Below are 23,917 nucleotides of genomic sequence, written 5' to 3'. Positions count from 1 at the left end.
TCTGGGGATTACGTTTCATTACTTTTTACTGACCTGTTTCTAGAGGTTTTGCGGCTTAATAGGCACTGCTATGTGTAAACTCCTCACATCTCCATGTCAGCAGAGAGAATGTCAGAGCAAGGAAGCCCCTTCAACAGTTGCTTTCCACTCTTAGATTTCGAGGTAAACTTAGTCCACACTCACTTCTAGAGCCTTCTCTGGTGTCAAACATGTTTCCAGGATAGCCGCAGATTAATCTTTCTTGTTTTACCAAGCCGAGATACTTGTCTAGGTTCTAAAAGGTTTACCTCTGGCAATCTCCTCTTGTTATCTGTAGAAGCCAGGGATTGCTTATTGGACACCCCAAACTTTGTTTGAATAGCTTCAAATTGTGTTAATTAATTTAAACCAAAGAGAAAAAAAATTGAAAAGAATCCAAGCATAACTGTTAAAAATTCCACTTAAAGCTAAAATTCAGATTAGAACTCCTATGTCTGACTAGAGAGATGGCTCAGCAGTTCCAGGTGAGTACTGTTCTTACAGAAAATCTGATAGTTACCATAACCTACACCTGTAACTTCTCACATGGACATACTTACATGCAATCCACACATACTACACATACTATGAAGGAAGTCTTTTTTTTTTTTTAAGTCCTGATAGCTTTTTGTATTAGGCTATCACCAGTACTTATTAAAATAGTCATGAAAACCCATATGGTCCCATAGATGAGCTGAGAAAAATAAGAGTCAAAAAGCATTCCCCAACTTGAGAATGATGAAGTGGCTGAGCCAGCCAGATTTTTCTCACGTGCACCACTAAAGAACCAACAGTGTCCACCCAACCTGGATCTAGTCAGCTTTCCCTATTTACCCTGACTACTGTGCTCACCAAATTCTTTCTCTTCAAGCCCTTCCTTGCTCCAGACAACAAATTCCTATATATTTCTGTCTTATATCTTCATGACAAAATAAAAGGATAAATAGTCAGAATATGACCTTTTTCTTATTCCCAGGATGCAAAGTGATGGGCAGAGAAACATAGAGTTGAGTATTATTCCCTTATTCCAAGAACCACACTCAGAGGTTTGGACAATCATTAGCAAAAAATAAAAATAAAAATTCAATGAAAATATGCTGGACTTTGAGTCACTAGCATACAACATGAGAATTTTTCCTGTGCTGCAAATCTGTCTAAACAATTGTCTAGCTATATTTTAGGTAATTGGACTGGAGAATTCGATACTACGATGGAGCAGCTGAGAGTGGCCCTTGTCACGGTAAATTCTACCAGAGTGGACACAGGACTAGCCACAGGATTACCATCATGGATTGCTGCAGCCATGAATCATCTGAAGGAATGGGTGGGCATGGGAGCGTTAGCAGGCCTTCTGGTATTGGTCTCCTTGGTTTGCCTGTGGTATATATGCAAGATTAGAGTCTCACAACAGTGTGATGCAGCCATGACCATTCAGGCCTTTACAGCCATTGAAGCAGGACAGTCTCCCCAAGCATGGTTGGCTACCATAAAAAGCCAAAATGTTACGCTCAGGATGCGAGGCTAAGCACTGCACTCAGGGTCAGCCGCTTTCGACCCAGAGAAGAGCATGTCTGATTGCATGCGGGTTGATTCCCCAGGTCCCACCTCTGAGAAAAAGGTATCGGACGGGTCTGATGCTCTTTGGGTGGATGACACCTAAATGAACATCGGTACAAAGTCCCAATTTATTTCTAATATCAGAGATCAGACCTCTACTCTTGCCTGATGCATCTAAAACAAAAAGGGGGAACTGTAGAGAGCTGCGTAATGCTGTGCCTTAAAGATGGAGCTGGTTTCTGCCTTCCACCTTCCTGATGGTGAGTGCTCTCTGTCACGAACAACTCCACATTTGGCTAAGGCTGAGGATCTGGCTTGCTTCCATGTGTGTGGACCTATCTGCATTGCCCACGTGGCACAGTGGGGTTGGCTACCCAGAGGCTATTAAAGCTGTGGGCTGGCTTTCCCCAGGGTCAGAGGATTGTTCAAGGTTCCTGAATAAAAAATTGAAAAAAAAATTGAAAAGAAAATTTCAACTGTACTGAATATATAGATGTTTTTATTTTTGGCATTCACTAATAAATACAGAATAACAACTCTTTCTGTTGCATTCGATGTTATAAGCAAAAGAAATGATCTGATGTACACAAAGGTTTGTCATGGGTATGGACAGAGACTACGCTGTTTATATAAAGAAGTTTCGTGCTTGTAGGGGTCCCAGAGAAGCAAAGGATGACTTGGGCAGACAGCAGAACCACAGGGACAGTACAACCTCACCCTGGAGTACAGTTACATGATACCTTTTCAAATGCCATGAAAGTCACTCAAGATTAGACAAAAAGCAGTCCTTACAACCCCACTGTTTTGGGGGATTGGAGAGTTGGCTCAGTGAGTAAAGTATTTACCATAGAAGCTTGAAGACCTCAGTTCATTCATTAAGAAAGACACCCAATATCAACCTCTGGTCTTCACATGCAAATACATATATACATGTATTCACAACACATACACATGCACACACACACTCAATTTCAGTATTTCCTACAGATGTGCTATGAAGATAAGATATCCCATGTAGACCCCACAGGACTCAACATTGTAAGCCACAGGAAGCAATATCTGTGCAACTTACCCTTATGGATTCATTCACACACTGGATTTGGAAGAATATATTTCTTTGAAAAAGACATCTATTGTTGGGGTTTGGTCTGGTGGTATGCACTCAAATGCTAAATTACTGGCTCCCAAGATCTGATTGCAGCCCAGACGAGCACATTCTCACATACACCAAGTGATGTCTGTAAACTTTACTAGCCAATATTCTTTGACTGATTAAATAAAGTTGCTGACAGCCTGTAACTGGGCAGAAGAGAAGTAGGTGGAGCTTAGGTTTCTGGCTTAGGACCGGATGGAGACCACTAAATAAGAGAGAGACAGAGAGAGAGACAGAGACAGAGAGACAGAGACAGAGAGACAGAGAAACAGAGAGGATGGAGAAGAAGTCCAGGCAGGAACCACTGTGGCAAGTAATTTAGGGTGTGTAGCTGGGACATAAAAAAATAGCTTAGAGGGTTGATATCTGTCCAGTTACTGTGTCATCCCTGTCTCAATTACCTGGGAACTAACTAGGGTAGAGAAAGCCATCTAGAGTCTAATATACATTACACTATACTTTTCTTATGTTATAGTTAAATCTTGCATTTAATTTGAATTCAAATCTTTAAGGTCACAAAGACCATGCTAAATAACTTATATTAATGGAATAAAAATGTATACAAATTACTTGCCAGCGAATAATGAATTTGGATATTTTTTGTACAATTTTAGCTTGCTTTTATTTCTTTCCAGAGTAAAGAAAGAGCTGATCCAAGTTTGACCCCTCAGTGAGATTGTCATCACCCCTGAGAACTCAGGTGCCAACTTCAGAGCCAATGAGAGCTAGGTGTGATGTGGGAGCAGACATTTCTGGGAATGAGGTCTGTGCTCTCTATCTATCTGTCTCTCTTTCTCTCTCACACACACTCATATATACACACATACCTCTCCCTTTCTCTTAACTAATGAGCGATCCAAAAAAATTAGTAATAAAGATTTGTTTTCTTCTCCTGTGTAGATTTTTAAAAAGACCACCACAACAAACAAACCAACAACAGTTTAGCTTCTCTCTCTCTTCTTGCCTCCCTGATTAAATGATCCCATTTCTATGACAAAATCATTTGACAAGGGAAAGAATTTCTTGTAATTTGTTTTCCTTTCTGTTCATTTTTTTAATTAAAAATGTATTTTTTCATACGATATATTCTGGTTACAGTTTTCTCTCCCTGAACTTCTCCCAGAGACATCCCACTTCCCCACCCACCCAAACCCACACATGTTTTCTCGATCTCATTAGAATACAAACAGGTATATTAAAAAATTGAAAAGGCAATAAAATAAGAAAATAAATACACACAAACAAATGGAAGAAAAAGAAAAATCACAAGAAACATGTATAGAGGTAGAGAGAGACACATTCACAAGTACAGAAATTCCATAAAAACACAAAGCAGGAAATCATAATATATACACAAAGGACCTGTAAAGGTTTAAAAACAATTAGTTAATTTTTTTTTTAAAAAAAAAGAGCCCTGACAAAGCATTATGGCATTGTGAGACAAAGAACCTGAAAAGATGCCATTGAGCTCCTTTTGTGTTGGCCACTTGTTGCAAAGGGTGGGGCCTGGCTTAAGAGTGGTTTGTATACCATCTTAAGGATGGCTCAGCATCTAGGAGACTTACAAATGGTCTCTAAACTACTCTGAAACACAGCTCTTTGGCATTGGCTTTCTTTGGAGGAAATCAAAATACCCACTCGAGGTCAAGTTCCAGTATCCATCAGATGATCCGTGGAGACTCAGGGGAAGGTGTCTTGTGTTGGCAAATTCACACATTCTTTATGGGTTCAGTAAGTGACTGCTATGGTCAGCATCTAGAGACTATTGCCAGAAAGCGTGCATGTTATTATCCTACTTCAGAATCTTCTCACTCCCTGGCCAAGAATTAGAATAACTGGCTGAAGACCTGGGAACTTCTTCTAAAGAGCTACACAAAGGCAAAGCCAAACAGCTCATAAAATCCTACTCCAGTCTGTAAAACAGTAAAGGAGACACAGACTAGGGGAGTGTTTCCTTGGTTCTCCTTATTTTATGAGGTCTCAATAAGCTTCCTAGGGCTGCTGTAAAAGACTTTTTTTTTCTTTATAGTGGTTTGCCACAGGCAATATCCCTCTCTCACCCCCTCATACCCACCCTAGCTCTTGCCTTCTCTCCACACCTCCTCTGCCTTTGTTTAGTTTACAAGAAGTTTTCTAGGCTCCATCAGTGCAGGCATATTTGCTCAAAACACTTCTTTAAACTCAAAGACAAGGCTTGCTAATTGCACCAGCCAGCATTCAGATTAGAGGTTCATCAAGTATCTAAATTCAGATTTTCATTAAGAATGGATACTACAATGGGACACCTAGGTCCCATTAAGGAATAAACAGAGGGATGGTTTCTCTAGCTGTTGGAAGTACTGAGACATATTCCAGCTCCATTAATAATTACTTCCATGGAGGACACCTGCTCCAGAATGGCTGTGTCCTCTTCCAAGTTTGCTCATATCTATGACTAACCAACATGGGTACAGACACTTATCTTTGTCACCTTGACTGTGACAACTGAGCTGATGGTTCTAGTTTCAGAGCTGTATCCACAGGTCATTTTACTTCCTGGTTCTCCTTTCTTCAACTCCATCAAGAGATGTTGATCTTCAATTCTCCAATAAAAAGATACAGAATAATAGAATGGTTGCAGAAACAGGATCCAACATACTGATGCACCCAAGAAACACACCTCTGCAACAAAGATAAACATTACCTCAGAGTAAATGTCTGGAAAAATGTTTTTCAAGCAAATAAACCCAGAAAACAAGCTGGGGTAGCTAACCTAATATCTAATAAAATCGGCCTTCAACCAAAATTAATCAAAAAAATGAGGAGGGCCACTTCATTCTCATCAAAGGAAAAATCCACCAGGAGGACATCACAATCCTGAACATCAATGCCACAAAAACAAGAGCACCTGCATTTGTAAATGAACCATTGTTAAAGTTTAAATCACACATTAATCCCAACACCTTAATAGTGGGAGACTTCAACACTCCACTATCACCAAAGGAAATGTCATCTAGACAGAAGCTAAATATGGAAATAATGACACTTACAGAGATCCTAAATCAAATGGACCTAATGTGTACATAACTTTTCACCCAAACTCAAAAGAGTGTACCTTCTTTTCAGCACCTCGGGGAACTTTCTCAAAAAGTGTCCATATAGTCGGGCACAAAGCAAGCCATAACAAATACAAGAAGATCAAAATAATCCCTTGTATCCTATGAGACCATCATGAACTAAAACTAGACCTCAACAACAACAGAAATAACAAAAGCCTACATTCACACAAACTAAACAACTCTTTACTCGTTGACAGCTTAGTCAGGGAAGAAATGAAAAAAATAAAAATAAAGGCACAACTTACCCAAACTTATGGGACACAATGAAGGTAGTGCTAAGAAGAAAGTTTATGGCACTACGTGCCTCCAGAAAGAAGTTCAAGACATCTCATACAAGCAACTTAACAGCCCTAGGGAAAAAAAAAAGAAGCAGACATACCCAAGAGGAGTAGGCGATTAGAAAAAATCAAACTCAGAGCTGAAATCAATGAATTAGAAACAAAGAGGGCAATTCAAAGAATCAATGAGACCAAGAACTGGTTCTTTGAGAAAATCAACATGATAGACCAACCCTTAGCCAAACTAACTAAAAGGCAGAAATAAACTATCCAAATCAGCAAAACCAGAAATGAAAAGGTGGACATAACAACAGACACTGAGGAAATCCAACCAATCATTAGGTCTTATTACAAAATCTAAATGAAATGGACAATATTCTTGATAGAGTCCATTTATCAAAATTAAATCAAGACCAGATAAATAGATTAAATAGTCCTATATCCCCCAAGAAAATAGAAGCAGTCATCAAAAGTCTCCCTTCCAAAAAAAGCACAGGGCCAGATGGTTTTGGCACTGAATTCTACCAGACTTTAAGAAGAGCTAACTCCAATTCACTTCAAACTATTCCACAAAACAGAAACAGAAGGAACATTACCAAATTCTTTCTATGAAGCCACTGTCACCTGGATACCAAAACCACACAAAAACCCAACAAAAAAAAGAGAACGTGTGATATATCTCTTTTATGACTATTGATGCAAAAAAAATACTCAATAAAATACTTGCAAATCAAATCCAAGAACACATAAAAGATATCATCCACCATAACCAAGTAGGCTTGATACCAGGCACACAAGAGTGGTTCAATATAAGGAAATACATCGATGTAATCCACCATATTAACAAAGTGAAGGAGAAAACCCATATGCTCATCTCCTTAGATGCAAAAAAAAAAAAAAATTATTTGACAAAATCCAGCACACATTCATGTGAAAAGTCTTGGAGACATTGGGAATGCAAGGCACGTACCTAAACATAGTAAGGACAATATCAAGCAAGCATATAGCCAATATCAAACTAAATGGAGAAAAACTTAACTCAATCCCACTGAAATCAGGGACAAGGCAAGGCTGCCCACTCTCTCCATATCTCTTCAACATAGTACTTGAAGTCCTAGCTAAAGCAGTACAACTAAAAGAGATCAAGGGGATACAAATAAGACAGGAAGAAGTCAAAATATCACTATTTGCAGATGATATAATAGTATACTTGTGTGACCCCAAAAATAATTCAACCAGAGAACTCTTCAGTTGATAAATACCTTCAGCAGAGTGGTTGAAATTAACTCAACAAAACAAAGCAAGCAAACAAACAAATAAAAAACAGTGGCCCACCTTTATACAAAAGACAAAAGGGCTGAGAAAGAAATTAGGGAAACTATACCCTTCACAATAGCCACAAATAGCAAAAAGTACCTTGGTGTGACTCTAACCAAGCAAGTGAAAGACCTGTTTGAAAAAAACTTCAAGCATCTGAAGAAAGAAATTGAAGAAGATATCAGACAATGGAAAGATCTCTTGTATTCATGGATTGGTAGGATTAACATAGTGAAGATGGCCATCCTTCCAAAAGCAAACTACAGATTCAATGCAATTCCCATCAAAATGCCAACATAATTCTTTACAGACCTTGAAATAACAATTCTCAATTTCATATGAAAAAACAAACAAACAAAAAAAAAAACAGAATTGCTACAACAATCCTGTACAACAACAGATCATCTGGAGGTATCTCCATCCCTGATCTCAAGCTGTGCTACAAAGCAATAATAGTAAATAATAGTCATAAATAGTATGCATGGTACTGGCATAGAAACAGAATGGTGGATCAATAGAATCAAATAGAAGACCCAGAAATAAACCCACACACCTACGGATACTTGATTTTTGGCAAAAAAAAAAAAAAAAAAAAAAAAAAAAAGCCAAAATCATGCAATGTAAAAAAGACAGCATCTTCAACAAATGGTGCTGGTCTGACCGGATGTCTGCATGTAGAAAAATGCAAATAGATCCATACTTATCACCCTGCACAAAACTAAAGTCCAAGTGGATCAAAGACCTCAACATAAAACCTGACACATTAAATCTGTTAGAAGAAAAAGTGGGGAATAGCCTTGAACTCATTGGCACAGGAGACAACTTCCTGAACAGAACACCAACAGCACAGGCTCTAAGAGCAACAATCAATAAATGGGACCTCATGAAACTGAAAAGCTTCTGTAAAGCAAAGGACACTATCATCAAAACAAAATGACAGCCTACAGACTAGGAAAGAATCTTTACCAACCCTATATCTGATAGAGGGCTAATATCCAGAATATATAAAGAACTCAAGAAGTTAAAAAGCAACAAATCAAGTAATCAAATTAAAATGGGGTAGAGAGCTAAATAGAGAATTCTCTGTAGAGGAATAGTGAATGGCAGAGAAACACTTAAAGAAATGCTCAATGTCCTTAGTCATCAGGGAAATGCCAATCAAAACAACTTTGAGATTTCACTTTATACCCATCAAAATGGCTAAGATCAAAAACTCAAGTGACAATACATACTGAAGAGGATGTGGTGAAAGGGGAATCCTCCTCCATTGCTGGTGGGAATGTAAACTTGTGCAATCACTTTGGAAATCAATCCGGCACTTTTCTGTAAAATGCTAGCCATAAATAGTATGTCAGCCAAGAGGCAAATTGAGGTGATTTGTGTATACATGTATTTATTTAACCATGTAAAATGCACTTGTTCAAAACTGTGCACCAATCTTATCCCATAGGCTCCTCATGGAGAATAGGCTGTACTGCTGTGTGGATTCCATATTCTGATTTTAATCTTTTCAACTTGAAGGTCGGGACTAACTTCTACTGTCCCCTTCAAAAGGAAGTATGGCTTTTGATTATTTTACACAGGCTTCTTTGTAGTTTTCACTTTTATATGGCATGTTCTTTCTCTTCCTCCCCCTCCCTTGCACGTGTGCGTGCTCTCCCTCTCTCCCTCGAATCGAATTTGTGCCTGCCCAACTATTGTTGGATACAGGACCTCTCTAGACATTTCTTGATCTACCAGCGATCACGCCCTTAAAGAAAAGACAATCTCCCTCATCCTGCAGCTATCAATTGTCAGTAACTCCTCAGCCAGGAGTGGGACACCATACCCACCTCCCCATTTTTGTCTGATTGGAGCCTGCACAGGTCTTGAAAATGCTGGCACAAGCTCTCTGGGTTCACATATGCAATAGCCTCGTTGTGCCCAGAAGACAAGACAAAAAAAAAAGGTTTATTTTTATTTTTATACTGAAGCACTTTATTCTGAAATATCCCAACTAGAAAAAAAAAAACAAACTTTGAAACACTTCTCTTGTACCTCAATAAAGTGATTATCATCTATGTGCAAAAATTGGAGTATTTAGTGCCTTGGCCATTTTAATGGGATCTGAGACCAGAGAGAACATAATGTGACCTGTTTCAGAATTTAGAATACTGTCACCAGAAAGTGTTTTCTTTTACGTAGCCTAAGATACGTCATGCTATAAAATTTACTACAGCACACTTGCCGCTCCATGCTGTCCGTCCCAATGCCCAGCGCAGAACCGAAATGAATCATTTCTCCCTTGCCACTTTTGTAAGACCCAGGCATAGTGATTTGCATGTGTTTTCCTCCCAATTGGGCTGTGATAGTCATATGTACTTGTCACAGTTCAGCTCCCAGAATCAAGTGTGTTACCTTTCACTTAGTAAATTGTCTACAAATGTGGGCAAAATGGAGTTGTCAAAGTTTGTGTAGAACGTCAGCTTTTCTCTATTTTCTCAGAAGACTGCATGAGAATCAAAGTGTCTTTAGAGTGAGGCCTGAGGTTCATGTGGGATATAGAAAATTCATGTGTAATTGCTATGTTTCTTACACATTAAAAATTGCTATCAACACCCATTTCTTAATGGCCACTTAATCCTTGAAAAGGGTGCCAAGATCTTTCAATGAGGAAAGAATAATACTCCAATGAGCAGTGCTTAGACAACCGGAGCCTTAAATGCAAAAGGGGTGGGGGACAGACCCCTACCTCATGCCGTATACAAAGCTTAATTCAAAATAGATTAATGTCCCAAATATAAGAGCTACAACCATAGAGAAAGATTAATGTCCCAAATATAAAAGAGCTGTGGTCATAAATACAAGGGCTGTGTTTTCCAAGATTGCTCAGTTAGAACCTGGACTCTCATTTACAGAGCTACTTAAAGTGACAGAAAACATGTGACTATGTGGCACATCTATAAATGTTAGCTTTCAGACAGGCCATTTGTAATGCTTGAGTCAAGCAAGAAAGATAATAAGGAACGGGACTTCCTGCAGAGTCATCACCAAAATATTGTGTAGATGTTGGTCATTTAGAGGAGACCTCTGCAGTTTGCCTTCTGCTTCCTCGCCAGTAAAGGCTCCTGGGATGCCTCTCCTCGGGACGCCTCTCCTCAAGACGCCCCTCAGAAGTACCTGGCTGCACTAAGTAAGAAAGAAAAATATTTAGGCCAGATGCTTGTTTCCTATGGAATAGAGCCTTTGGGGTTTTGCTTTCTTTTCTCTTTGACATAAGTTCATGGCCTTGTAGATGAGGCTACAAGACACTCATGTTTACATTCTGTAAAGATTTCCTTGCCTAAGATAGAATCTCATTTCCTGTTGTCACTCCTGGGACATTAGCACTCTGAAGTCTTTTGTGCCTGAAGAAATTGCTGTGGCATCCTTATCATTTATCTAAAGACAGGAGAGGAATGTTGTGGAGTTACGTAACAGTTTAGACTCTGGAGTCTCTAAGATCAGCTCACTGGTCATGTGTGATCTCGGGGATTGTACTCACTTGATTTCCGTGTTTCATCATTTATGGAAACAGAAATGGCTATGCTTACATACCAGGGCTGTTTCAAGAAGAAGAGCAGATATGTCAAGTGCCGGGAGCAATCTATCTCAGACTTTGCTGGCTGTCATAGAAGCCACCCAAACACAGGCCCAGGACAGGTTGACTGGCTCAGGTGATATCGTACTTGCTTTATAAGCAGGAGGACTAGAGTTCAAATCCCTGGAATTCAGGTAAAACCCCAAGCAGGTGGCTCACACTTGCAACCTCAGGATGTAGACACAGATAGGTCTCTAGGCTCTGCTGCCAGCCAACCGAGCTTAACCACTATGTTCCAGGCCATTACTCTAAAATGTAGTGGATGGTTTCTGAGGAGTGATTCCAGAGGTTGTACTCCGGCCTCCAGCTGTGCATGCTTGCATACATACATGTGGGTGCACATACATGTACACAGGATCACACATATCCTGAGTCCCCAATATGAAGGCTGGAGACCTGAAAATCATCTTTGAAAGAATATCTGAGTTTGGTACTATCTCATCATTTCACCACCCACTCCCTGAGTCTTATTTCTTCCTCTGCCTAGTATACAATGCCTTTGAGACATGAAGTACTCGGTTCATAATAATAAATCTTTCCCTTGAAGGCCATCTGGGTAGCCATAAGCATGGCTCCAGAGGAAAACCATCTCTTAGCCCTACTCCCTGTCACATGTAACCAGCCCCATCTGGACATCACATTTAGCAAGCATAACGTCCTATTAGCTCATATAACCAAAATGTCCAATGGTGGAACTAACTTCAGACACAAAGAGATTTTAAAAAAGAAAAGAAAGGAGAAGGGTGATGAAGAGAGGATAGAGAAGAGAAGCTAAGTCTTCAGATAATAACACCAGGATCCCACATTAAACACATGTTGGTGTTTAATCTTGAACGTCCTGCCTAGTGGTGGGGAAAGGACATTCAACCATAATGCTCAGAGTAGTTTTCCTAGTTCCCAATCGGGGAGTTAGTTGGAGAACACATATTCACAAACAATAGTCCTGCCCATTGTCTTTTATAAAATAAATAAATAAATAAACTTGTGATCTAGATGTTAGCAATAACAGGACTGATTAGCTGCAGAACAACAACAGGAATACAAAGTCAAATTTCTCCATAAATAACAGAAAAAGTGAAAAATAGATTTAAAACAAAAATTATTTTTTCAGGGAGAAATACAGACAGGATAGATTCTAGAAAAGGAGTATAGACTCTTGTTTGTTTGTTTGTTTGTTTGTTTGTTTTCAAACCTCATCTGCTTTTCACATTCAACATCTCTTAGTGATGAGGACCATTGCTCTAAAAATGAATGCAGCTGGCTTCCTGCTCTCTCCATCCACCTGGAACATAAGAAGAACCTATTTTAAACACACAAAACACCAGTCTTCTCTTTGACCTCATGACTTAAGGCAGGCCATGCAATAATATGACCGATGTACTTTAACTAAACCTGTTATTTCTTGTTATCTGAAAATCCACATTTTGGCAGCTTATCCTGTATTTTGTAGACTTATCCAAAATGCCCTTGAGATGGAGGTAGGGAAGATGTAAGAACAAACACTGGACTGTACTGTTTCTTGTTCAGAAAGAAAGAGGTGAACTGAAGACTAAATACATGCAACACCAGCCACACTCAGATGGGTTGAGCAGAGATTTGAGCTATTTAGTCAAGAGACACATCTCAAGGCTTGCTTCCCAGATTGATAAACACACTGCAATCTGATTCATGTAGATTCTCAAGGAACAGACTTTTTTATTTTATTTTATTTCATTTTATTTTTATTTTTATATTTATTTATTACAATTTATTCACTTTGTATCCCTACTGCAGCCCCCTCCCTCATCTCCTCCCAGTCCCACTCACCCCCCTCTTCTCCCCCTATGTCCTTTCCCTAAGCCCCTGATAGGGGAGGACCTCCTCCCCTTCTATTTGACCCTAGCTTATCAGGTCTCATCAAGGCTGTCTGCATCATCTTCCTCTGTAGCCTGGTAAGGCTGCTCCCCTGTCATGGGGAGGTGGTCAAAGAGCCAGCCACTGAGTTCATGTCAGATACAGTCTCCATGCATGGTCCTTAGCTGGAGTATTGGTCTCTGCAGGACCTCCTGGGCCCAGGTATTTTGACTCTGTTGTTCCTGTCCCCTCCAGATCTTTCTATCTCTCTCTTCTTCCATAAGGTTTCCTATGCTGTGCCCAAAGTTTGGCTATGAATCTCAGTATCTCCTTCAATATACTGGTGGGTAGAATCTTTCAGAGGTCCTCTGAAAGGCTCCTGTCCTGTTCCTTGTCTTTTCAGAACATATATTCTTTGCCTCTGAGGCTTTTCCAACAAGGGAAGTTAAACAAGACAGAAAATGAGGAATGCCAGGGGGAAAAGCCACAGGCTCTCTTTTTAGAGATAGCTGGTCACTGGCCCTGTTGACTTCTCAGTACTCACATACAGCGAGCTAGACAGACCTGTGTATGTGTTGATGCACCAGCTGCAACTCCAGACCAAGGCAAACATGTCCACTGCGCAGCTCCGAAAAAACATCCAGTACAAACCTGCTATATCAGCAGCTCAAATACCATGGTAGGGGTTTTCATTTTTCACATCATTTTCCTCCTTGGCAAATCTCTCTTGGGGAATTTTCAAATAATTCAAATTGCACTCTTCCTTTCATTTCCATGGAGGTTGCTTTTCTGAAATAAGTATGGATTTTTAGAACAAAGAACCACAATTATGTACAAAGTCAAATTAGCGTCTAGGCTCAGATAATCATTAACAGTTTTCATGTGTTCAATTAAATATTTGCATGGCAACATTGGACTCCAGGGAACTTTTTTTTTTTTTTTACTGTGAAGTACTGACCACAACAAGATTGTAGAACAAACAACACCGTCTACCCCCGTGTATTCAAGGCCTCTCAGATTGTAACCACAAGAATGCACACAGCAGCCATTTCCAAACAGCTTCAGGAGGTGGTTATAGCTGAGGTGAAAGGCATCAGCCTAGGAGATCTAAGAATAGCTAGCTATTGAGTGATGAGGGTAGGGTATTGCTAAAATGGAGTTTGGAGCCCTTGGTTGTTGTTGGAATAGAAAGAACACGCAAGAACAAAATGAAAGGTGAAAAGAAATGACACATTTCACTAGCACAGCCCTCTGTTAAATATATGAAATCAAAAGCTCATGTTTTCTCCTTTTACACCATCCGCTAGTACAGTGCTAACACCGTGAATATTTTAGACCAATGGAGAGTCAGTTTTTCCAGAGTGCTTTGTTTCACACTTCACAAAACACAAACAGATGTTGTTATATACTTTTATTAATGTTTAAATTGATTTTAGAGTTAAATAGCATCCTTCAGTCTACGCAATTGACATAGTTTGCAGATACACACAGAGGAGCAGGCAGAGACTTAGGAAAATCAGGCAATTTTCTGAAGTTCCCATGATAGGTCAAAATTCAGCTGTTGCTGGTCTTGGTCCTATGTTCATCGAATTTTTTTTCTCTGTCTTGTCGGGGGGGATAACCTAACTAGAGGAGCATTTCGAGCGGCAACTCAGAATGTGGGGAGCGCCATGGAGAGTCATGCTAACCAGCTCCATTCCAAGTATTAGAAAACATCCTGCTGCCATCCCTTCCTAGCTCAAAGAGTAGTCCCTGTCCAGAGTCCCTATAAAGAGGATGTATGTCTGTCTTAAGGCAGAGCCCACGTAGAGAAACAAAAAGGAGAGAAATGAAATTTTAGGGTGTTTCATAAGCTATTGTTATTGAACCAGGCCCAGAACATCATAATAGAAAATATAGGCTTAAAGCTTGGAGTGAGCCCAAATAAATAGCACTACCATAATATCCATATAAGATGTGGGTACTATGCACAAATTGTACCAGGAGGGAGACTTGTGTATGGCAACCATCCCAGCCCACCCATAAGTAGTTCATGTTGATATTCTGAGAGAGGTCACAGACTAGTGCTGTGTGCTGGAATCTGGCTGCTTCTGGCAAGATGGCCTGTATCTTTCAACAGATGTCCTTTAATTAGTAGTGGGCTGTCCCAGCTGAGGGCGGCCTGAGTGGGAATGGTTATTTGAACTACCCACCTCATGCCTGGCTCCTAAAACTTTTGGCTGATTAACAGAAGTGTCACAGTACTTACTGCCAATGAGTCTGAAGTCATCCGATGGCAGCCGCTTGAACTACCATCATCACTGAAGGGCAGACTCTTTGGGGACCTAAGTAGAGGACACCACGGTAGAGATGGGTGATGGGTGAGGTCTCAAGGGGAGAATGCACGCAGTGAGCACAGTAGGGAAGAGTTCCTGAATAGAACCTTCAGCTCTGAGAGCAATAGTTGCTGTTCATTCTTTTTGAACTCAACAAACCCAGGTCTTTCAACAGTAGGAAGAGATACAAACTAGGGTGTGGAACATTAGACTTGTTTCCTAAAACATGAGTGAAATGGCAATGGAAAAGGCTGTAGGTCACTGTAAAGAGCCAAGCTGCTGAAGGATCACAAGTTCCCTTGACAGATGTAGACAATCAGGCTTCTGTTTCACATCTACAGAGAAAATTAGTTACTGTGTTCAAAGTGGACGGCGACAACTAGCTAAAGCAGGTTTTCCATTACGAGGTCCTGACAGGCCTAAGAATACTTGGGCCTGGAGGAGAGTGAGCCAAGAAACCTTTTCTACACAAAGAAAAGTAATCACAAAATTAAATGTAAAGTAGTCCTGAAGCACCTGACCTAGAGCTAAGGTCTTTTGGGAACCAGACACAGCCCATGTCCTTAAAGCTAGGTCAGTGTTGGACCAGAGCTCAGCTATTTTATCCCTGGCAAAATCATGGGATGGTTGTAGGTCAGTGAATACTTAGCCAGCCTGCTGCTGGTCTTCGTAGTGATGACTTTATAGAGTTTATGTTTTGGTGATTGATGGTGGTGGTGATCACACTCAATCAACTTAGGAAAAGTCACAGTGATTAGAAATGAAGGAAGGTTGAGGATGGTTCCATTCTGTCTTCAGATCACAAAGCTGATGTAGTCACCTCTTCACCTGGCCTCTCAATGCCACGCTTTTACAGGCTCAGATTCACTCTGATGATGTTTCTAAGACTGGAGAGATGGGGGGAAAGGTTGTGGATATAGCTTAGTTGGTAAGAAGGATTTTCATGCATGCAGAAAGTGCTGAGTTTGACTACTCGGAACCATGTCAGATCCTGAGAGTGATGAGGCAGGTTTGTAAAACCGAGAATGGGGGATATGGAAACACGTGGATCCCTGGGTTTGCTGGCCAGCATAGTCTGACAGCACACTTCAGGCTAGTGGCTCTGTCTCAAAAAGCAAGATGGCTGAAAACTGGGGAATACCTCTCAAAGTTGAACTAAGACTTCAACACGTGAGTACACATAAACAAGCATGTGCAAACACAAACACAAAGTAAAAAAAAAATGTCTGACACCTTTGTAAAACAATCTTAAGTTGTTGGTTTGGCTTGGGTTTGGTTCTGGTTTTGGTTTTTCCTTTGGTTTTCAAGATAGTGTTTCTTTGTGTAGCCCTGGTTGTCCTGGACTTATCTATAGGTCAGTCTGACCTTGAACTCACAGAGACCCTCTGCCTCTACCTCCTGAGTGCTGTTATTAAAGGCATGAGCCATCACTGCTTGGCTGTAAATGAATCTTAAAAGATCAGGAACTATATCTACAAATGTGGGCTGGGAACTCTGCATCACCTGGTAGGGAAAAATATTCCATAAGCATGAAGCACATTGGTAGTGAAAGACAATGTCATGGTGTTTCAGATAAAGTGACCTTCAAGAAGTCTGAGGCTCAGAGTAATTGGGAGTAATTATAGGCAGTTCTATAATGTCAGGAGACCACTAAGAAGTGTATAGATACCAAGAAACAATTTCTCAATAGAAGGCTAAGTAAAGGCTCCAAATATTCTTGACTGCTTGGATATCATCACTTTTCTTCATGATTGTGATACACCAGGAAATTTTTTAAAGGTAAAGCATGAAACAATTTTCATGCAGGTGAAATTATCATCGAGGACCTGAGTGTTCATAGGTAAAGGGAGGCATAAAATCTTTTCTGAGCTCCTGGTGGTTCATCTTGAAAATCAAACTTAGTTATGTGCACTATTTGTTAACTTAGTTGACAACACGTTCATGTTTGCTGTTCTGCTTAATTTTTACTGTCAACTTGACCTAGATTAGACCTGAGGAGGGAGTCTCAGCTAAGTGATTGCCCAGGTTAGCTCATCCTATGGGCATCTTCTGTAGAGAGTTGTCTTGACTATTAATTGATGTAGGAGGTCCAGTCCACTGTGGGCAGCACCATTCTCTAGGTACCATTCTTTAGCAACCATAAACCTGGGAGAGAACCAGCAAGTGTTCCTCCATGGTTTCTGCTTGAGTTCCTTCCCTAACTTCTTTCAGTGAGGGACTGTGACCTGGACCAGAACACATACTAGGAAAGCCAGGTGTGTTGGCCAGAGCATGTAATCTCAGCACTGGAGATGTGGAGACAGGCAGGTATCTTGGGTTCTTTGGCCAGTCAATTAACCTATTTGGCAAGACTTGCATCTCAGAAAAAAAGATGGTGAGAAACTACAATAAAGATTGTGCTCAGGCTTCCTCATATATAGGCACATACAAGCACAAGTATGTGTGCATACATACACATACACATACACACACGTGCACACACATAGGGGAAGAGAGGAAGAGAGAGAGAAAGAAAGAGAGATGAAACACTATGATGGAGCCAGCAATGGCAGTGCCACAGAGCCAACTATTCCAGGCAACGAAGTCAGGAGATGAAAAAATTCAGATGCTTGACACACATGAGGATATTCCTCTGGTCATAGAACCAATAGGAGCCACAGGGTCAGGGAAGATGGGCACTAGAGAACACAGGGTCCCATGTACTTTTCTTTTGTAGCAATCAAGTGCAAAGTTTATTCCTTGTGTTTGCAACCATCACAGCTCTAAAACTACAAAATGAGGCCCATTTCTAGGGGGCCTTTTGGGTTCTGCACAACAGCTGGCTTTGGGTCACTTCACTGACTCTGCAATAAGCTTCAGGAATGGGTACCATTATTATCTCCTTTCACAAGTCTGGAAACATGGTCTTAAATGTTAAGAAACTTGCCAAAACCATCCTGCTGGTATTTGCTGGAGACTCTAAGCCAAAGGCAAATGATAAGGGAGTTAAGCAGCTCTTGCTGTTGTTTGAACTCCCACCCCACACTCAGGAATCAAAATCCCAGCAGATACAGGCTTAGGTACAAGAAGGCAAGGTAGGGGACATTAGGAGATGAATCACATGGAAAAGCTAGTTTCTTCCTCCTGATGCATCAGAAGCTGCTCAGACCTCAACTGGGAGAAGCCTGAGGTCTAAGATGGCCCCTGGGTGGCTCTTTCCATCCATTCTGAGTGCAGAGAAGCCCTCAGTATCCCTCTCCCTGTGTGGTTAGAGGTGGAGGAGAGTTTGGGCCCTGGTGCCAGGGACCACACCTTTGTCAGGAACTTGCAATTAAACAAGAAATAAAAGAGGGAGGGAACAGAGAGCTAAGAAATTGCCACCCACTCCTCACTTTTCTTTAGCACTCATTCTCCCATGTGCACACACACATAAGGCAAGCGGATGTCTTTCCCTGGGGTCCATGAGCTTCTGCTGAAACATTTTCCACCTGGTGCCTTTCTGCACTAAACACTCCTCAACCCCAACCTGAGCCTTGGCCCGTCAGCGGAGATATTTTTAAAGCCATGACACAGAGAAGTGTGACACACTCAGTTTTCTCAGTGGGTGGGTAGAGGGTTATTTCATGTTGTTCTTGTCACTGGGCCCAACATTACAAGTGTGCCCTTCATTACTACAGCAAGAAGCTCCTGCAGCCTGACCCAGCACAGTGTGTTCCCGCAGATGGGAAAGCATCCTGGACCGTGCGGGGAGGAGGGAGTGGAAGCCTCTGGGGACAGGACCTGCCTGCCCTGTTAGACTCTCCCTTGCACCTCAAGTTCATGGCTGCAGTGTATAAAATGTCCCAATGGCTGCTACCTAATCCTCTGGATTAATCAGTCACTGCAATTGGAAAATTGCTAGATCCTAAATTATTGATACCTCCATAATTCCTTGAATGATTAATGTTCTTTTCTTCCTCCACCTTTTTATTACCTCTTTTCTTTTCCATGGGGAGGGGGGTTCTGCACATCACACTGAATATTTATGGGGCATTAGGCCTAAGTGTCATAATTTACATGGAAAGATGTTAGTCAAAGGCCTTCATTGTTTCCTTTTTGGGAAGAAATGGGAGACAGTAGGTCCACCTGCCTTGGGCATGGGCAATAAAAAGGTGAACTGAAGGTTGAGAATTTAAACACAATTAAGGAAATAATTAAGAGTGGGCTGCTTTTCTCTCGGTACCTCAGATTGGTGATTCTAAATACTATCAATGGTAAAAGATCCCTTCCTCTTTGATAAAACCACCCCCATCATCTCTTCCCACTCTGCTCCCAAGAACTGCTGGGTAGGAAAAAGTGAGAAGGCTGGATTTGGAAAATCAGAGCCAACTTTATCTTATTTACTATTAATTTAGCTCAGCACTTAGAGTTTTTGGATAGCAGCCCATCGATTCCCCCATTCAGGATCAGGGAACATTAGTCTGTCCTGAGCAAGGAGGATGAGAAGTTCCTGTAGGGGGCTGTCATGCTTAGCAGGTGATTCTGGGCTGAAGGCCTACCACCATGCCTTGCATGAAGAAGGACTTGGGTTTGACCTACAGAACACACAGTAAGAAGCAAACAGCAAGCCCTGGCACATGCATTCACACTGAGCAAGCAGGAACAAATGGATACCTGGGGATCCATAGTCAAGCCAGACTCACCTATCCAGGGAGTGCCAGACAATTGAGAGCCCGTGAATCAATTGGTAAAATGAAAGGTGGGTCCCCTGACTTCCACATGCCTGATTGCATGAGTATGAGCACGCATGCATACAAACACAAACATACCCATATACACGCAGGCATTTGTGTGTACACATACACACACAGGCAAGCATATCTACATGCATGTATACATACGTACACACATACACACAAAGAAAGTGTCCCCTGGGAGGAAAGCTCTTGGCTTTGCTCACTCTTACTCTCATGTTTAGTTCGTTAGCAGAAGGCCCAGGATTACCTCTTGCACAGCCCAGGTTCTGCTGTGGCTCCTTATGTCTCCTCACACCTTTAAGGTCTGGACTAAGCCATGGCCATTTGCAGATATCAACAAAGCTCTACAAACCACAGTTCGGTCACCCAGTTCAGCCCAGTGTCTGCTCACAAGAGGTATTAAAACATTGACCTACATGCTATCCACAGATGTTTTGTCTTTGATGGCAGAATCCAGTCTTTATGGCAGACTACAGGCCTTAAACATTCTAAACAATTTGCTATGAGAGCCTTTATAGGAAAAGGTTGTCAACCATCATAGTAGAATATAGGAATGGCTCTTGGTTGGATCTGTTGTTTCTTCCTTGATCTCTTTCGAACCATTTTTCTACCAGGCAGGCAGCCTTATTTTGTCAATATATAAGTCATACTGTGATAAAATATGACTGCTTGAAACTTCACATTTGCTTCTATTACAATAAGAATAAAACACAAACTTCACTCTGAAGCCCAAGAAGATCTCATGATCTAGCCTCCGATTTCTGGCATAATCCCTTGATATAGAGTCACAGTCTCCCAAATTTGTACACTAAAGCCCCAACAAGCAGTGTGTCTGTGTGTCAGGATAGTTCTGCGAAAGGCAATGGAGATTAAATAAAGTTGTAAGGATGGGGCTTTGGTCCAATAGGCCTCATGGATGTCTACAAAGAGGATAAGCAAGGTGGAAACTGCCTTTCTCACACATGCACTAGGAAAGAGTATAGAAGGAAGCAGTGAGAAGATGTCCATCACAAGCTGGGAAGAGACTCCTCACCAAAACCAAAACTGAAATGTGTCTTGATCTTGGACTTTCGGAACTGGGAGGAAATGAACTGCCATTTCTCAAACCACCCAGTCTCAGGATTTTGTAGGGCAGCCTGATATAAGGTTGGTACTTAGACCTCATGACCCATAAGCCTGACATGCTCACGGATGGCTGGTGCTTTCAGTTTGCTCTGATGGAGTTCCCTCCCCATGGATTCTGCAGGAGCTGTGCCTTCCTATAGTTCAAGAAATAACACAATGATGACTTACTGTGAAGTTGACCATATTTAGAATTATGTAGAGACATCCCTCTGGGGTATCCATGAAGGTGTTTGCAGAGAGATTTAACTGAATGGGAGTCACATCAGCACACAAGTTAGGATCCTGGACTGGATAAAAAGAGGAAACAGAGGAGACAGCTAGGCATCAGAACTCATTTCTGTTTCCTAACCATGGATGCAATGTTGCCAACTGCCCCATGCTCCTTTCAACAAGTCTTCCCACCAAAGTGGACTATATTCCTTCAAACTGTAAGCCAGAGTAAACTCTTTCTTCTTTAAATTGTTTTTGTCAGATATTCTGTTACCTCAATAAGAATAGTAAAATGATAGGAGGACTTTGGTTTACTGTAATTTCCTTCACCATTTGCCATAATTTTAAAATAACACATCCATTCTTCGCTCCCCCTTGGTACATGCTAGCCACAGAAATCCATGATTTAGGGTTTGGCCCATCACTTCTGATAATATATGCTGCAGAATAATCCATTTGATGAATGATCTCTCTGTGACATAAAGAAGGAGGAGGAGAAGTGGTGAGTGGTTATTTCTTAGGCACAAGACCCAGACAGCTAGGGAATGATCATATTGAATACTAGGGTAAGAATACCTGTGATGGACACATATGTGTAAGAGGGAGAGTCATGAATTCCATTTTTATCAGATGTCAGATTGGAAATATCTCATAGTCACTTAGATATACAAGTTTGGAATTCACAGCAAGGTTGGGTTTGAAAATTAAAAAATAAATGTGAGTCATCCATATTTAGAAGGTGTTTAAAGCCATGATCCATAGCAATATTTGCTAGGTAAGAAATGTGGATACAGAAAAGAAGAGGAGCTCTAGAATAAGCAAATATTTAGGCTGAGGAACAACGTGGATCAAAGCTGAGGAAAGGGGAGGAGAAAAAAAGCCATCAAAGTGGCAGGAAGAGCAGAAGACTCACTGACGGAAGACTATCAACCCCAGTGCTGAAAGTGTCCCAAATGAAGAACTGACATTTAAATCTGACCAGGAGAGGAGAAGTGGGGACAGAGACTTTGTAAGGCCTGGTGAAGAGAGAGCACTGAGAACAAAGGTGAAAGGGGAGAAGCAGAGCTACAGGTAACAATTTCATTAATATGTCAGAAAGAATACAGCTGTAAGTGGAGGAAACTAAGAGGAAGGGGGAGGGATCCAGAAGGGAAGGACCTCCTTGTCCTCTCCCTGAAACTCCTAATTGCACCCATAACATGCCCCATTCATATTTCATGCTCCCCCCCCACCCTTTTATTTTCATTCTCTGGGTCAAGTTATTGCTGCATGGACACACATTGATGTGGGACCATGTACTAGAACACGGGCAACCTAACAGGGGTCACATCCATGAAGAAAAATGACTCTCCTTCTCCCAGTGGCCATCAACTACCAATTATTCCTTAGTTGGATGTAAGGACTCATGGGCTGCTCTCCTATCAATGCTAGAATGTGGCTAGCTTTGCATCATGGCGGATTTTTGCAGGTAATCAGGAGTGATGTGAGACAATGAGTCACACCAGAGAAGACTCTGGTTCACAGCAGTCTTCCCCAACCTTTGGTTCTTACTATCTTTCTGTCATTTTTTTCACAATGTTTCCTGAGCTGTGGACAGGGATGGGGTGATACAAATGTCCATCTATAGCTAAGAGCTCCACACTTTCTACATTTTGACTACAATTGACTACATTCTACATATGTGAGCCTCTGTATTAACCATTTCATGTTGCTAAAAGGATGTTCTATAATGAGGGCTGAAAGCTCTGGTCTCTGAGCACAAAAATGAGTATTTACAATGCATAGGATTAGAAAGACCCATGTAAGAATTTTGGGGGTAGCTATAAAATTTTAATTTCTAGACTTGGTGAATGATTACAAGAATATATGATATATATATATAAATGATATATATAAGAATAAATGATATATATATATCATTTTCTCATTCTCTTTTCTGTATTCTATTTTTTGAAATCTCAATAAAAATAAATAAATGAAATTTTAAAAATGATTGAGCACAAATGGAGTGAAGTTTTTACAAAGGTAGCTTGGGATGGATGTGTGTCCTGACTACAGGGAAAGCAGAAGGTGTGGGGCTAGAAGAGGTAACAGGTGACTCATTTTTTTAGGTGGCTGCCTGCTTGTTTTCTCAGTGAGTATAGGTAAGGTCATCAACTGAGAGTGAGGGGGTGGGTGTCAGGAGAGGAGATGTCACATGGTGGCCTTGGATGGAAGGGTTGAGTTGACCAGGGAAGTGTAGAAAGATTGCCAACAATTGCCAAGGGCCCCTAAGAGGCCCATATTCAAACAACAAGAGGTAACCATACAGTCCTGCCCCATGTCTTTCTCCAGTTGGACCCCAAACTCTGGTCCAGGCTTATGGGAGGAAGAGATCTATGCTGAAACTGGGAGAAGTTCAAATCTGTAGACTGGAGGGAGTGGTAGAGGCTGAGTGCTCATGCCGTGATTATGATGCCAGAGAAGATAATGAAGACATGGGAGGATGGGGGAATCAACCTGAGGGTCTACGTGTTCAAGGAATAGGAAGAGTCAGAAAATTTCCAAGGTCAGGAACATCGAGGATTTGTGTAGCAGATGGCATGAGATTTGAGAAGCCAACAAGGAGACCCAGATAGCTGCATGGAATTGTGGAAGAAACAGTCTGTCAACAGGGAGAGGAAAAGAAAAGAAAGAAAA

This window comes from Meriones unguiculatus, chromosome 7 (assembly GCF_030254825.1).
Source record: "Meriones unguiculatus strain TT.TT164.6M chromosome 7, Bangor_MerUng_6.1, whole genome shotgun sequence".
NCBI lineage: Eukaryota > Metazoa > Chordata > Mammalia > Rodentia > Muridae > Meriones > Meriones unguiculatus.
The sequence above is the reverse complement of the archived record's forward strand: the minus strand, read 5'-3'. Positions refer to the sequence as shown.